This window comes from Chlorocebus sabaeus, chromosome 1 (assembly GCF_047675955.1).
Source record: "Chlorocebus sabaeus isolate Y175 chromosome 1, mChlSab1.0.hap1, whole genome shotgun sequence".
NCBI lineage: Eukaryota > Metazoa > Chordata > Mammalia > Primates > Cercopithecidae > Chlorocebus > Chlorocebus sabaeus.
Genome location: NC_132904.1, coordinates 83,397,525 through 83,413,777, shown reverse-complemented (window position 1 = coordinate 83,413,777; position 16,253 = coordinate 83,397,525). Strand labels below are relative to the sequence as shown.

The 16,253-nt window shown below is 37.9% G+C and overlaps 1 long non-coding RNA gene across 1 annotated transcript in view; it reads right to left on the bottom strand.

The window, feature by feature from the left end:
• Nucleotides 1–2,570: 2,570 nt before the first annotated feature.
• Nucleotides 2,571–16,253, bottom strand: part of LOC119626598 (uncharacterized) — a 62,713-nt gene continuing 49,030 nt past the window's right edge. Inside the window, exon 3 of the long non-coding RNA XR_012094330.1 lies at nucleotides 2,571–2,830. This is a non-coding gene — a long non-coding RNA (uncharacterized lncRNA). The remainder of the gene's footprint in view (nucleotides 2,831–16,253) is intronic.

Genomic DNA, 16,253 nt, shown 5'->3' with positions numbered 1-16,253 from the left:
GCCAGAGCCGTGGTGAAAGTTGACCTGTTCCAGGTTACAGCAGGGAGGTGTGATGCAAAAACAGAAGAAGAATCTATGGTAAAAATCTGGGCCATTCCAAAAATTTCATTAAAAACTGTGCCAGGGCCAGGGCTGGCTTCATGTGCATGTAACTTGTTTAAACACACAGGGTTTCACACTCAGAAAAGCCTCATTCTTGACTCAATGTCCTGTTGCTGCTGTCTTCAAATTTGTAATAATTTTTGAACAAGAAACTGTACATTTTAATTTTGCACTGGGCCCTAAAAATGATGTTACCAATCCTGACCAGGGAGAATTGAACCAAAGACTCATTTTCAGAAATTAAAGCTGGAAGACTGAGGGAAGGATGAATGAGTGACCACTGTTGGCTATCAGAGCAGGGAGCAAGTACAGCCATCAAGTGACTTAGGAACTTGAACAAATGAGGCAGAGGTCAGTGACCCATCTTGAATGGACAAGGACTGCGGCAACAGCTGACACCCCCAGTATGGACTGTGCCCTGAAGTGTGCCTGGACCAGGGTGCTACAGAGCACTGGTCTTAGGAAAGCTGCCCTGTGGCAGGTGTCAATCACTATTCAATCAGCTGTGGCCACATGGACAGGGTCTCATGGGCACAGGCAATTAGCAGGGAGGGAGAGAAGCAGAGGCAAAGTACAGGCAAAGGAGGGTTCCAGACAGACAGAGCTAGATAGAGATTTCAGCCCTGCCACTTATACATGTTGTGACTTTGGGCAAGGATCCTAACTTCTCTAAACCTTGGTTTCTTCATATGTAAAATGAGGGAAACAATACCTATTCACAAGGTTGATGAGAAGATCAGATGAGATATAGTATATAAAGTTCTTACCACTTTGCCTGACACATGTAAATCATCAACAGTTACTATGATAACCTAGGCTTAATAGAACCAGGTTTAAGAAAAATATGTTCGAATTCCACTGACCGTGATCATGGGCATGCTACTTTACATCTCTGAGCCTCAGTCTTCTCCTAAGTAACAGGGAGATAGAAATCTAACACCTAAGACAGTGCCTTGTACATAACACGTACTCTCTAAATATACATTAAATGAGTGAATGAAGCTATGCATCCTGCTCCACTGCAATAGGGAATCTGAAAGCTATTCGCAAAGCTGCAAAGAACTTTACAACCATAATAATTACCTTTTTCTTGTCTCCAGAGAGTCAGATTTATAACTTCTGGGGGGTAGAAATTAAATATGTTTGTGGTCACCTCACCCTGAAAATAAAATAACTTTCTGAGCACTTGCCTGCTTGGGGATTTGGGTCACTCTTTTGTTACTGGCATCACTGCATAACTAACTAATCCCAATGTAACCAAATTGGGCTGGGAGTTTTTGTATTGCTTCCCTGCCTTCCCCCAAGTGTTTCTTTCTAGCATAAAAGGGAAATAATGTGATCATAAGGATATTACACATCAAAAAATATACTTAATGGCAAGACATTCAATATGCCTGTGCCTAAATCAGATGAATTCAGAGCATGTCATTTCTTTTCATTATAGCTCATGAAGCATGAAGAATATTTAGGGAGAAAAAAACTCATTCATCAGCCTCAGAGATGCCAAGAAAGGAAATGCCTTATGTATGAATGATAAAAAGCACGTATTTTTCTTGTTCTGAGTTTACATATTTCATATGGGATGAAAGGAAATCCAAGTGTCACCACCATACCAAGTGCCTCGGATGAGAAGAGTTTCTCAGTCTTCAAGGATTAAATAACAGTGTGGACACCAAAAGGCCAAAGGTAAGCTTTACCGAACTGATGGGACCTTGGACTCAGTAGATTCTTAAGGCATTCCATATGTTCTGCTTTGGATGATGGCAGTGTGACATGGTTAACAATTGCTACTGAAGTACGTCTGGCTAAATCGCCACGAAAAATCTGTGCTCTTTCTTCCATTCTATAGAGTTGTGGTTTCTCAGGCAAGGGCTATGTCTCCTAGGCCTCTAGCATTAGGTGTGGTTGTACAGGTAAGTTCTCACAATGGAATGTGAGTGGAAATGATGTGTGTATATCTTTGGAGAAATGTCAATACAAATTTTTTGCCCATTTTTATTTGGGTTGTCTTTTTATTGTTGAATTGTAATAGTTCTTTATTGGTCCCTTATCAGATATATGATTTGCAATTTTTTTCCCATTTTGAACGTTACTGCTTGCTTTATTGATAGCATTCTATGAAACACACAGTTTTAAACTGTGAAAATCCAATTTATCTTTTTTGTTGTTGTTGCTTGTGCTTTTGGTGTTACATTTAAGAAATCGTTGCCTAATTCAAGTTCACAAAGATTTGCACCTATGTTTTATTCTAAGAATTTCATATATTTAGCACTTACATTTTGGTCTTTGAGCCATTTTGAGTTAATTTTTGTATATGGTGTAAAGTAGGAGTCCACGTTTATTTTGCACGTGGATATCCAGTTGCCCCAGCACCATTTGGCGAAATAACCTTTCACCATTTGTCGAAATAACCTTTTTCTAGTGAACATGTTGGCACCCTTTTTGAAAATCAATGGACTAGGCTTTATTTCTTGGTCTGAATTCCATTTATATATATATACACACACACATTTATATATATATATATATACAGAGAGAGAGAGAGAGAGAGAGAGAGAGAGAGAATCTTATGCTAGTACCACACTGACTTGATTGCTGTAGCTTTGTAGTAAGTTTTGAAATCAGAAACTGAATGAGTCTTTCTATTTTGTTCTTTTTCAAGATTGTTTTGCTTTTTCTGAATCTTTGCATTTCCATCTGAACTTAGGATAAGCTTGTTTGTTGAATTCTGTAAAAAAAAGAAAAAATCAGCTAGGATTTTGTTAGGATTGTGTTGACTCTGTAGATCAATTTGGGAAGTATGGCCATCTTAATAACACTGTCTTCCAGTCCCTGAACATAGAATGTCTTTCCATTTATTTAGATCTTTAAATTCTCTCCATAGTCTTTTATACTTTTTAATATATATTTCTTGTGACTGGGCGCAGTGGCTCACACCTGTAATCCCAGCACTTTGGGAGGCCGAGGTGGGTGGATCACCCGAGGTCAGGAGTTCAAGACCAGCCTGGCCAATATGGTGAAACCCTGTCTCTACTAAAAATGCAAAAATTAACTGGTGTGGTGATGGGCCCCTATAGTCCTAGCTACTTGTGAGGCTGAGGCAGGACAATTGCTTGAACCCAGGAGGTGGAGGTTGCAGTGGGCTGAGATCACACCGCTGCACTCCAGCCTGGGTGACAGAGCAAGACTCTGTCTCAAAAATACCTATATATATATATAGATATTTATTTTGGTTACATTTATTCTTAGGCATTTCATTCTTTTTGATGCTGTTATAAATGGAATTGTTTTCTTAATTTTAAGATTATTCATTGCTAGTATATAAAAATACAACTGATTTTTTTTTTATCCTGAAACCTTGCTATACTTATTTATTGGCTCTTACAGTTTTATTTTGGTTTTGGTTTTTAGCTCTTTGTTTCTTTGCTTGTTTATATTCCTTAGGACTTTTATATACAAGTTCATTTCGTTTGTTAGTGGAGACAGTTTTACTTCTTCCTTTCCACTATGGATGCCTTTTATTTTTTTTCTTGCCTAATTCAATACAACGTTGAATTGAAGTGGCAAGACTGTATACATTCTTGCCTTGTTTTTGATTTTAGAGGGAAAGTCTTGAGTCTTTCACCATTAATCATGATGACAGCTGTGGGTAGGTAGCTGTGATAGGTGCCCTTCATCAGGTTGAGGAACTTACCTTCTATTCCCAGTTGAATTTTTTTTTTTTTTTTTTAATGAAAGGTAGTTAGATTTTGTTGAATATATTTTCTGCATCTACTGAAATGATTATGTGATATTAATCTCTATTGATATAATGTATTACATTGTTTAATGTTTGTATATTAAGCCAAACTTACATTCCTGGGATAAATTCAGGTCATGGTATATAATCATCTTTTTATGTTGTTAAATTTAGTTTGCTAATATTTTGTTGAAGACTCTTGCATCTATATTCATAAAAGATATTTGTCTATAATTTTCTTTTCTTGTGATATCTTTGGTTATGCTATCAGGTAATACTGGCCTTAAAAATGAGCTGGGAAATGTTTCCTAATTTTTGGAAGAGTTTGTGAAGGATTAGTGTTAATTCTTCTTAAAGGAAGTTTTTGCACCAATACATCTATCTAGTTTTGGGATTTTCTTTGAGTAAAGTGATTACTAATTCAATCTCTTTATTTGTTATAGGCCTATTCAAATATTTTCCTTCTTGAATCAGTTTCAGTAGTTTGTGGCTTTCTAAGAATTTCTCCATTTCATTTAGGTTATCCAATTTGTTTACTTACAATAGTTCATAGTATTCATTTACAATTCTATTTCTGTAAGGTTGATAACAATATCTCCTCTATCACTGCTAATTGTAGTACTTTGGGTCTTCTCTCTCTTTCTTCTCCTGGTCTAGTTAAATAAGGTTTGTGGATTTATTCATTCAAAGGTTCATTCTTAATAAGTAATTTTTGGTTTTGTTAATTTTTTTTCTATTAGTTTTCTTTGTCTATTTAGTTTATTTTCATTCTGGTCTTTATTATTTCGTTTTTTCTACCTGCTTGGGTTTAGTTTGTTCTTGATGTGAAGCTTTTCTTTTTTGAGGTCTTTATTCTTTTTTTTAATATAGAAATTTATAGCCCTTGTGAATTCTTGCAGCAGCCTTAGAGGGGAGTAGAATTATCCCTATTTTCAATGTGGAAACTGAGACAATCTAAAGGACTTATTTAAGGTAATGTAACCAGTCAGCGGCAGAGCAGAAATTATAATACCAGTCTTCTAAATTGAAAATAGGGATTAAAATTTAAACTCTTATATTTTCTCTTTGCTACCATGCTTCTAGAAACATTAACATACACCCCTGAAGAAATGATTCCATATTTAATAAGTGGTGTTGGGAAAACTGGCTAGCCATATGCAGAAAACTGAAACTGAACCCCTTCCTTACACCTTATACAAAAATTAACTCAAGATGGATTAAAGACTTAAGCATAAGACCTAAAACCATAAAAATCCTAGAAGAAAACCTTGGCAATACCATTCAGGACATAGGCATGGGCAAAGACTTCATGTCTAAAACACCGAAAGTAATGGCAACAAAAGTCAAAATTGACAAATGGGATCTAATTAAACTAAAGAACATCTGCACAGCAAAAGAAACTAACATCAGAGTTAACAGGCAACCTACAGAATGGGAGAAAATTTTTGCAATCTACCCATCTGACAAATTAATATCCAGAATCTACAAAGAACTTAAACAAATTTACAAGAAAAAAACAAAACAAAACCAAAAAAACCCCATTAGGAAGTGGGCAAAAGATATGAACAGACACTTCTCAAAAGAAGACATTTACGCGCCAACAAACATGAAAAATGCTCATCATCACTGGTTATTAGAGAAATGCAAATCAAAACCACAATGAGATACCATCTCACGCCAGTTAGAATGGTGATTATTATAAAGGCAGGAAACAACATATGCTGGAGAGGATGTGGAGAAATAGGAATACTTTTACATGTTGGTGGGAGTGTAAATTAGTGCAACCATTGTGGAAAACAGTGTGGCGATTCCTCAGGGATCTAGAACTAGAAATACCATTTGACCCAGCCATCCCATTACTGGGTATATACCTGAAGGATTATAAATCATTCTACTATAAAGACTCATGTACACATACGTCTATTGTAGCACTATTCACAATAGCAAAGACTTGGAACCAATTCAAACGTCCATCAATGATAGACTGGATCAAGGAAATGCGGCACATATACACTATGGAATACTATGCAGCCATAAAAGAAGGATGAGTTCATGTCCTTTGCAGGGACATGGATGAAGCTGGAGACCATCATTCTCAGCAAACTAACACAGGAATGGAAAACCAAACACCACATATTCTCACTCATAAGTGGGAGTTGAATAATGAGAACACATGGACACAGGGAGGGGAACATCACACACTGGGGCCTGTCAGGGGATGGGGGGCTTGGGGAGGGATATAGCATTAGGAGAAATACCTAGTGTAGGTGATGGGTTGATGGGCGCAGCAAACTGCCATGGCACGTGTATACCTATGTAACAAAACTGCATGTTCTGCACGTGTACTACAGAACTTAAAGTATTATAATAATAATAAATTTAATTTAAATTTTAAAAAGTCCCCTTGAAAATTGTAGCACCACGTTTTATGCCACACTGTTTCATACTATTCTGTAACCATTGTGATCATTGTGTGTATGTGTGTGAGTGTATTTTGAAAGTTCAAGGAAAATATATTCTTTGAGGGCAGAAAGTATTCTATGAACTCCTGTATGTGACCAACTCAGAACAATAATTAGTTTAACATATGTATACACCAATAGAATATACACATTACTCTTTCCCTTGTATTATACTATTTAATTTTTACCTAAATCCTATTGATAAGTGATACTACTGGATTCAGAAGCTCAAAAATGTTAGCATGTGGCCAGACCAGTGTTCATAAGAGGTGGGTTATAGACATAAATCCAGGTGCACAATTTCAAATTTTGTGCTCTTTCTATTCTGCATATTTATAATGAAGATAAAATGGAGCACCTTAAAATTATGTTTAATTCATTCATTCATTTATGTATTCCAAAAATATTTATTGATCCTATTATGTGCCAGGCATTGTGCAAAGTACTGGTGATAAGTGGTAAGCAAAATCAGGTGTGATCCTTTTACTCATGGTTCTTACCATCTAGTGGGCGAGACAGGTGGTCACACCAATAAATGTATAGTTACAACTGTGATAAACTGTAGGACATAGACTTGTATCAGATGAGTAAATCATGAGGCAATCTGACTGGTAAGCTAAACAGAGTAAGGCTTCCCTATGAAATACTGCTTCATAGAATTCTGAAGTTAAGTAAGTAGAAGCTAAGAGGAGAACACGTAAAGAGCATTCCAGCTAGAAATAACAGCCTGTGCAAATATTCCGTTGTGGCCTCAGCTATTTGAGAAATCCAAGTGTTTTGTTTACTCTATTTAAGACATTGTATTCAAAACCAATATGACATGTCACAACTGAACAGGAAAACAATGCAATGTATGAAATAGGCAAGTTAATCCCAGCTTTTGCAAAGCCTGACTTATCTACCCCTCTGCTTAACAAGCACTCACATTGAGGGTAAGGAAAGGAACAAAAGAGGAGCAATATTACTAAAAATTTTAAAATACAAATCTGTGCATGTCACTCCCTGCTTAAAACATTTCTATCTCTTCATTGTATACAATAAGGGTTTTACACATAAACAAGTTTTAGGAAGCAGAAGTTTGAACAATTTTAATTTTAATGGTATTATATTTATTTTAAGGTCTAATTATTAAAATTACACTAGTGATTTCACATATTTTTTTTTCTTAGGGGGAGGTTCAAGTAGTTATGCCTACGGTAATTCATCTTACAAAGTTGACATGGATTACAGGAACATTTTTTCAGCCGTGCCCAATAATTTTTTAAAAACCTCAGTAACCAAATCTCTGCCTCTACATTCCAGGGGTATACATTGTGCAGATGATATAAATTGTTAGTGTGGATCTTCACATCCTGAATTTCCATGTACAGTGCTATGTTTTTCTAAATCATATATTAAAACATCACTTCCAATGGTACACAGGTATAAAGATACCAGCCAAAGGTTTCTGAATTCTTTTTAGGTGCCAGGCACTGTTTGTAAGCACTTGACATGTAGTAACACATTGAGCCTTTATAACATTTCTGTGAGGTATCATCTCCATTCTGCAATGAAGAATTGAGGCACAGAGAGGTTAGGTAATTTTCCTAAGGTCACGCTGCCAGTAAGCAGCAAAGCACAGATACAAACTTGGACTGGCAGCCCTGGTGGCCCTGCTGTTAACCACCATAGCACAGAGTTGGCCAAAACAGTGATGGTGGGACAAAAAGGAACAAAGTTGGGGTAACAGGAATACAGGATGGAGTCTAAATTCCTCATTAGGTACAGAAGCACCCCCTCCCCTGCTATTTTTTAGCCTTGTTTCCTGCCCTTCATCTCATGCCCCACTAAAGTACTCACCCATCCCCAGCTGTGTCAGGACCCATGAGGCCTCTGGCTTCATTGGAGCACTGGCCCAGTGCTCAGGCTCTCGGTGTTTACAGACCCAGACCCTGATCCTCCACTCACTGCTGTATCTGCAGCTTCTGGTGCAGAGCTCCACACATAGCATCTTGTCCAAAGAATATTATAGCAGAAAGAGAAGTCATGCAGGGCAATTTTTTGATTTTCTAGATAAGGAAACAGATGAACAGGGAAGGAGAGCACATTGCCCAAAGTCATACATCAAGTCACAGACAGAAATGAGCTGGGTCCTGCTTCTTAAGCAGAGACCCTTGCTTATACATGTGGCTGTCAACCATTTGTCCCTTTAAGAAACTTGGGAAAAATCCAAGACAAAAAAAAAAAAAAAAGAACTAGGACACAGGTAGAAGGGCACTTTGGTTGCCTATTTCAGTGCTTTCATTAACTCTTCAACACATTCCAAGTACATCGAAGTGATTTAAAAACACCAGAGTAGCCTGGAAGTTGAAGCTGCTGTGAAAGGGATGAATCTCTCTCTTGCCTGTGGGGCATATCTTAAGCAGAAGTACAGCACTTATAATGTTAATGCACACTACTAATTCGTGAATGAATCCATAATGCATGTGGGAAGATATGAAAGTTTCACTCATGCCAAGGAGAAAACCTTCATGTAGAAAGTAAGAGATTCGCCCAAAGGCACATAAGGACTCACGGGCAGGGATTAAGCTTTAGGTGCCCTTCAACCTGACTCCATCTGACTATCTACCAAAATCACTATCCCTGCAGTGAAGACACAATTCATTCATTCTTCATTCATTTAACACATTGGTTGGGTGACCACTCTGTATCAGGCACTGTACCTGACACAGGAAATTCAGATGACTAAGTAACATTATAGGCAGGAAAGCCACCAGGACACCTACCCACAAGAGAGTGGTGAAAGACAGAACCAGAATGTGAGTAAGGTGCACATGGGATTCCAGAGGAGGGAGTCATTCTGGTGTAGTCTTCACATATTACCTGGTTTGAATTCTTTCTGTCCAACTTTCTAGCTCTGGGACCCTTAGTGGGCTACTTAGCAGCTCTTGGTCTCATTTCACTTGATTTAAAATGGAAAGAAAGTGAAATAATAGTATCTCCTGCATAGGGTTGATATGAGGATTAAGTGAAAAAACACCTGTAAAGCAGTTAGAGCTGTGGTGACTCGTTGGTGCTAATGAAAGGGCTTGTTCATCATCAGAGGTCAAAGGCTTCCTGTGCTAGTCCTATCTCTACCACAGCCATGTTACCCAAGTCAGAGACTTAACTTTCCAGTTGGACTCATCTTTAGTAGCAGGATGGTCCACCAAAGACCAAAGATATGTTTTCTCCCCATTCTTGAGCAAAGAAACTACCATAAAAGCACTTTAAATTTTTTTTTTTTAATTTCCATAGCTTTGTGAACTGTAGGTGGTAATTGGTTACGTAAGTCCTTTAGTGATGATTTGTGAGATTTTGGTGCACCCATCACCCAAGCAGGATACACTGAACCCCATTTGTAGTCTTTTATCCCTCACCCACTTCCCTCCTTTTCCCCCTGAGTCCCCGAAGTCCATTGTATCATTCTTACGCCTTTGCATCCTCATCAGAAAACCACTTTGGACTCCCAGAGGACAGCCTCTAACAAAGAAGTAGGTATAGGGTACCCCGTGAGTCTCCCTTCGAAAGTGTATTAGTTTGCTAGGGCCGCTGTAAGAAAGTACCTCAGATGGGTGGCTCAACAACAGACATTTTTCTCACAGTTCTAGGGTCGAGAAGTTCTCTAGAAATCAAGATGCTGGCAGGGTTGGTTCCTTCTGGGGCTTGTGAGGGAAGAATCTGTTCCAAGCCACTCTTGTTGGCTTATAGATGGTCATCTTAGAATGTATCACGCTATCTTCCCTCTATGTGTGTCTCTGTTTCTAAATGTTCCATTTTTATAAGGACCCTAGTCATACTGGATTAGAGCCTACCCTAATGACCTCGCATTAACTTGATTACCTCTGGAAAGACCCATTTCCAAATAAGGTCACATTCTGAGGTGCTGGAGGTTAAGATTTGAACATATGAAATTTGAGGGAACACAATTCAACCCATAATGGAAGGGAAGATAACATTGGAATCTTCAGAAAAGAACTGTTTTAATATAAACATATGGGAGAGTATTACTATTCACTAATACCTATTTCTCTTCTTTGGGATAATTAAATTTCCCTGCTCTCTTAAGTTAGTTTTGGCCATGTAATTGGTTTTGGTCCATAAATGCAAGAAGAGATGACATTGTGTCATATCTAGGCAGAAATGTATGAGCCAGTTGTACTTTTTCTTGCCACTACTGTTGGCAATGGTTCGAGTGATTCCTGCTCTATCGGCCTGGGTCCCAGAGTGAGGATGACTGTTATGAGTAGAGTCATGGGAGTGAGTGAAAACTAAATCCTTATTTGTATAAGCAACTAAATTTTTCAGGTTCTTTGTTACCTCAGCATACCCTAGAAAAAGACAAACTCTGGCTCTTGGACCTAATCCTGCTTGCCCCTGGTTTTAAAAATAAAGTTTTGGCCGGGCGCGGTGGCTCACGCCTGTAATCCCAGCACTTTGGGAGGCCGAGGCGGGCGGATCACAAGGTCAGGAGATCGAGACCATGGTGAAACCCTGTCTCTACTAAAAATAGAAAAAATTAGCCCGGCGCAGTGGTGGGCGCCTGTAGTCCCAGCTACTCGGGAGGCTGAGGCAGGAGAATGGCGTGAACCTGGGAGGCGGAGCTTGCAGTGAGCCGAGATTGCGCCACTGCACTCCAGCCTGGGAGACGAAGCCAGACTCCGTCTCAAAAATAAATAAATAAATAAATAAATAAATAAATAAAGTTTTATTAGAACACAATCATTCTCATTCCTTTGCCTATTTTCTATGGCTGCTTTCAAACTACAGTAGTCTTCACTTATCCTTGGTATATATTCCGAGACCTCCACTGGATGCCTGAAACCATAAATAGTACCAAACCCTACATATGCTATGTTTTATTCCTATTCTGTACATATATATGTAAGATAAAGTTTAATTTATAATCTGGCACAGTAAGAGATTAACAACAATAACTAATAATAAAATAGAATAATTATAATGATATATGCTAATAAAAGTTTTTTTTGCTCTCTCCTTAAATCAAGAACTTTCACCTTTTGACTTAAAGGAAGCATTTCACTGTTTCTCTTTGGCTTATCAGAACTATCGGTATCACTATTCTTGTGCATTGGAGCCATTATTAAGTAAAAACAAAGGTTACTTGAACACAAGCTCTGTGTTATCAATCTGATAACAAAAAAGGCTACTAAGTAATTAATGGCCATGTAGTATCTACAGCATGGATGTGCTGGACAAAAGGATGATTGACATCTTGGTGTGCAGAGTGGAACAGGATGAGCTTTCATCATGCTACTCAGAAAGGTGAGCAATTTAAAATTGATGAATTGTTTATGACTAGAACTTTTTATTCAATATTTTCATACCTCATTTGACCACAGATAACTGAAACTATGGGGAGCAAAACTGTGGATAAGAGGTGACTACTCTGTAATGGCAGAGTTAGTTCAGTAAATGTGACAGAGACTGTATGGTCTGCAAATACCAAAATATTAACTATCTATGGTTTTAGAGAAAAATTTCACAAGCCCCAGCCTAGGTAATTTTTATTGATACAATCTATTTAAGGCTTTAATTTTTTTTTTTTAATTTTTTCGAGATGGAGTCTTGCTCTGTCACCCAGGCTGGAGTGCAGTGGCACAATCTCGGCTCACTGCAACCTCTGCCTCCCTGGTTCAAGCAATTCGCCTGCCTCAGCTTCCCGAGTAGCTGGGATTACAGGCATGCGCTACCACACCTAGCTAATTTTTGTATTTTTAGTAGAGATGGGATTTCACCATGTTAGCCAGGCTGGTCTTGAACTGGCTGGTCTCTAATTCCTGACCTTGTGATCTGCCTGCCTTGGCCTCTCAGAGTGCTTGGATTACAGGCCTGAGCCATCATGCCCACCCAAATTTTTCTTTTGAGTTTTGCTTTGGCAACATTTCATAAACTTTGATATGTAGTATAATAATTATTTACTTATAAATAGTTCATAATTTGCTTCTAATTCTCTTTTTAATTTGAGTTGTTTAAGAATAGAATTAGTTTGATTTTCTTGTGGATGACTATCTTTCTGTTGCTAATAAGTACTATCACACTGTGGCCAGAGAATGTGGTAGGTATTATTCTATTTTGGAAATGTATTGAATTTTTTGTGGCCAAATTTATATCCTATGTTTGTAAATGATCCACATGCTTTTGAAAGGAATGTGTAGTTTCCTATATAAGATGGTGAGTTCTTTCTCTGTCTCCGACTCTTTCTTCCTCTCTCTCTTTATATATACAATCAAGATTGTTAATAGTGTTGTTCAGATCATGTTCATTCTTACTTTTTTTTTGGCTTTTTGACTTGCCTATTTCTAAGATAATATGTTAATTTCCTCCTGTATTATTTTGAATTTGTCAATAATTACTTTATAATTTTTTTCTTCATATATTTTGAAGCTATGGTTTTATGTACATACAGGTTGATGCCTCTTATATCTTCCTAGTGAATTGTACCTTTAGCGAGTTTAAAACATCTTTTTTTGGTATTAACATCTTTTACTCTTGAAATGTGCTTTGTCTGGTATTAATGCTTTTATGACTTGCTTTCATTTTGTTAGCATTTATCTGGTTTGTTTCTTAACATTTCTAACTTTTAAATTGATCTTGTTATTGTTTAATTTAGGAGTGTCTTTGGACATTCTTAAAAACCAGGCTCAGAGTCTTTGTCTTCTACTTGAAAAAGTTAATCCATTCATCTTTATTGTCATTACAAATATATTGGGATTTATTTTTTGTATTTTTGTTTTCTATTAAGTTGTTTTTTGTTTTCAGTTTCTCTTTTCTGCTTTAATTAAATTAGTGCAAAAATTTTCATTTCTTTCTTTTTTCTTCTGCTGGTTGGATTAGATCAAACTCCAGTTCTATTCTTCTTGGTTATGGAAGTTAGAATGACACAGTCCTTCTACAGTACAAAAGTCTCTATAAATAAGATCAATTGGGGAAATTAGATTTCCAGCTAATAAGACAAGTGGATCTCAAAGTATGAATTGTAAAAATAGGAGATGTGATTATATTTGTGCACAAAATTTATAGGAAATTTTTATTACATATAAAATGGAGATAATAATTTGATATGCTTTTCCTGTGTTACAGGAGGAAAAGAAGATAAAAAGGAAAATAAAAGCGAGCTCTATTCTGTTGATGTTTATGTTAAGCTAGCTATAGTTTTATTTAAGCAAATTATTTAAACTAATGCTCAAAGCTTTAGCCTTACCTATTAATTTTAAAAGTGATTGGGCAAATTTCCAGCACAAGAAAACACATAAGCCTCTCTCTAGGTCAATATTGACTTTTCCCTACCTGCAAAGTCTCCTTTCTACCCTGAAACCCCTTGAGCAGATGAAAAGCTACAAATTAAGAGAAATGACTCAGTGTGGTTGCCTCCCTTAAGGGTTCTAATTACATTTCCTAACCAATTTTCATGAGAAACCTGTGTGATGTTTTTATAAATCAAAAGAGGGAATTGTATCTATTTAACGGTTGCTTTAGTTTTGTTTACACAGCTCAAAATTTTGTTTACGTGTCCTAGCTTTTTACTTTTTCATCTCTAGTCACATCCAGTTCATTCTCCTTTCCTAATGTTTCATCTCACATTTCACTGATTAATTCATTTGTTTATGTGGTCAAGATTGACTGAGTGCCTATAAAAATGGCAGATACTAATGATACACAGATAAACAAAATGTACTTCTTTCCCTTGTTAAGGCTTGGGAAACAGTACCCTAAAGTATGGTGCTTTGGCATGCTGAGTTCTTGAAACTAAAGGAGATTGGAAGGCCTCAGAAGCGTCTTTCTGACCTTTGCCTGCCCTCCTGCCTCCCACTCTTCTTTCTCTTCCAAAGCAAATCATTGAAATCAGAATTCTTCTTCCCAAGATGGGTCATGGAAACTAGAACTCCTCTTCTGCAAAGCAAGCTACAAAAGATGGAAAGAGCACTCTGTCCCTTCTCCCTAAAAGACCATTATTCCAGACAGGTCCTGAGAAATGAACAGGTTCCATGCCACAGAGAAATGAATGCTACCCGGAGAGGCCAAGAAAAATCTGGACAGCCCTTGCTGAGTTTCCCACCTCCCCCTCAGTCTATTTCTGTTAGATTATATCCTTTTGCCCAATCACATTTCTACATGGTTGACCATTCTTCATCAAACCTAAGCATAAGAATGGACAGTTTTCTCCAGGTCTTTGCATCTTCATTTCTGAAGGCTCCCATGACACATAAAACTGTGATTAAATACATTTGTTATGCTTTTCTCTTTTTAACCTCTCTTTTGCTACAGGGGTAATGGCTGTGGTCCTTATCATGGGTGAAGAAAGGTATCCCACTTTCCAGTCCCTACACCCTCCAAGGTACAGAAGCTGGTTCTTAAGGGATGAATAGTAGGAATTTTATATAAATGGAGGGAAGTCCAGACAGAGTTAAAAGTATGTACAGAATCCTTCTCTACCACCATGGTTCTTTTCTAATACGTCTGGGATGACTTTAGGGTACCAGGTGATGACAAAGAGAGGTTTAGGAAAGTCCCTTTACTGAGGAGATGACAAGAAATTCATTTCCTCAGCTGATCATTCCGTGTGGGAAAAAGCCCTACTGCTTGGTACTCATTTCTACTCTTGGGAGCACTGGTAGATGGTTCCTGAAATCAGTGTCAGAGACACCAAAGAGGATAAAGATACAGGAGGCAAGAGATGAATTTAAATCATTAACTCTGGGATCATCTGGAGAGATGGAGCCACAATCCTCTAAGTCCAATATTGATTTCTATGCAGAAAAATTCTGCCTAGACCTGGGACAGATCCAAGTTCTGTGGAGCCTGATGATTTTACAACTGGGGGCAGGGATGAGGGGGAGGAGGGAAACTTATAAAGAAAATGAATACAAAGTTACAAATTGAAAACAGAGGCAGAACCTTAGAAGGGGCCCATATAAGTGAGTGTCCCTGGAGCTCACATTTTATTGGCTTCCTGGTAAATCTACTTCTGACCAGAGCTTCATCATTGGAGGGAGGGAAACATTTGGAGTCTTCTTGGGTATCTGTGCTGTGAAGACACTGGGATTTGTTTTGTTAGCATGTTTCACAGGATGCAGCCCATTCAGGTATTCTTTAGCATCAACTTTATCCAACTCTTTTGGGTACCAAAGTTTGGATATATGCAAGTGGCCAAGAAGAATGTGTTTCTTGAGTGTCACAGGGACCTTGGGATGCAAGTCTCTTCTCTGGGAGGGTTGTTAGTCCTCAGAAAAACACCACCATTCCTTTCATGGCCTGTGAGAGCTGTGGACCTGCACAAGCCTTCAGAGCCACCAGAAAAGTCTCCAAGGTCTTCCTACTGTGCAGAGTAAGCTGCTTTGTCTTGGGGTGTCAGGCATGTCCCCACATGCAGTTGTGTTAATCAGCTCAAGTTCTGGCTTAAAGGCAGTGATTTACCTTGAGGACAGACTGTGCTGTTGGTGCTTGCAGAAGTTTAGATGGCCAACTTGGAATCCAACACTGTGTTGAATTTAGAGGAAAAAAAATGATATATAAGAAGCATGTTTCTCTCTCCCACCAAAGAAAACAGGATTAATCCTTATTAAGAAGGAGGAGACCTCCCATGATTGGCAGGGAAAGAATGTTTGCGGGAAATAGTCATTTGCTAATTTACTTGATATCTTCACTCCTATTTGACTTTCTTCTTCGTCTAGGAATTTTGGTTGGCATTGTATGTGCTTAGTCATCATTGCCTCTGACTGATGAATGACAGTTGAATACAAGTTCCAAGCACTGACGGGAGCTGGGGCTACACAGAAGCCCAGGAAAGAGGTTCTGCCTTACAGGGAGTCTTCAGGAGAGAATCTGACTCTGAGAGGTGCTTAAAAAGGATCTGTAGAAATGAATAGCTGAGTTAAATTAAATGAGCTCATGGCTTGGAGGAGAGTAAA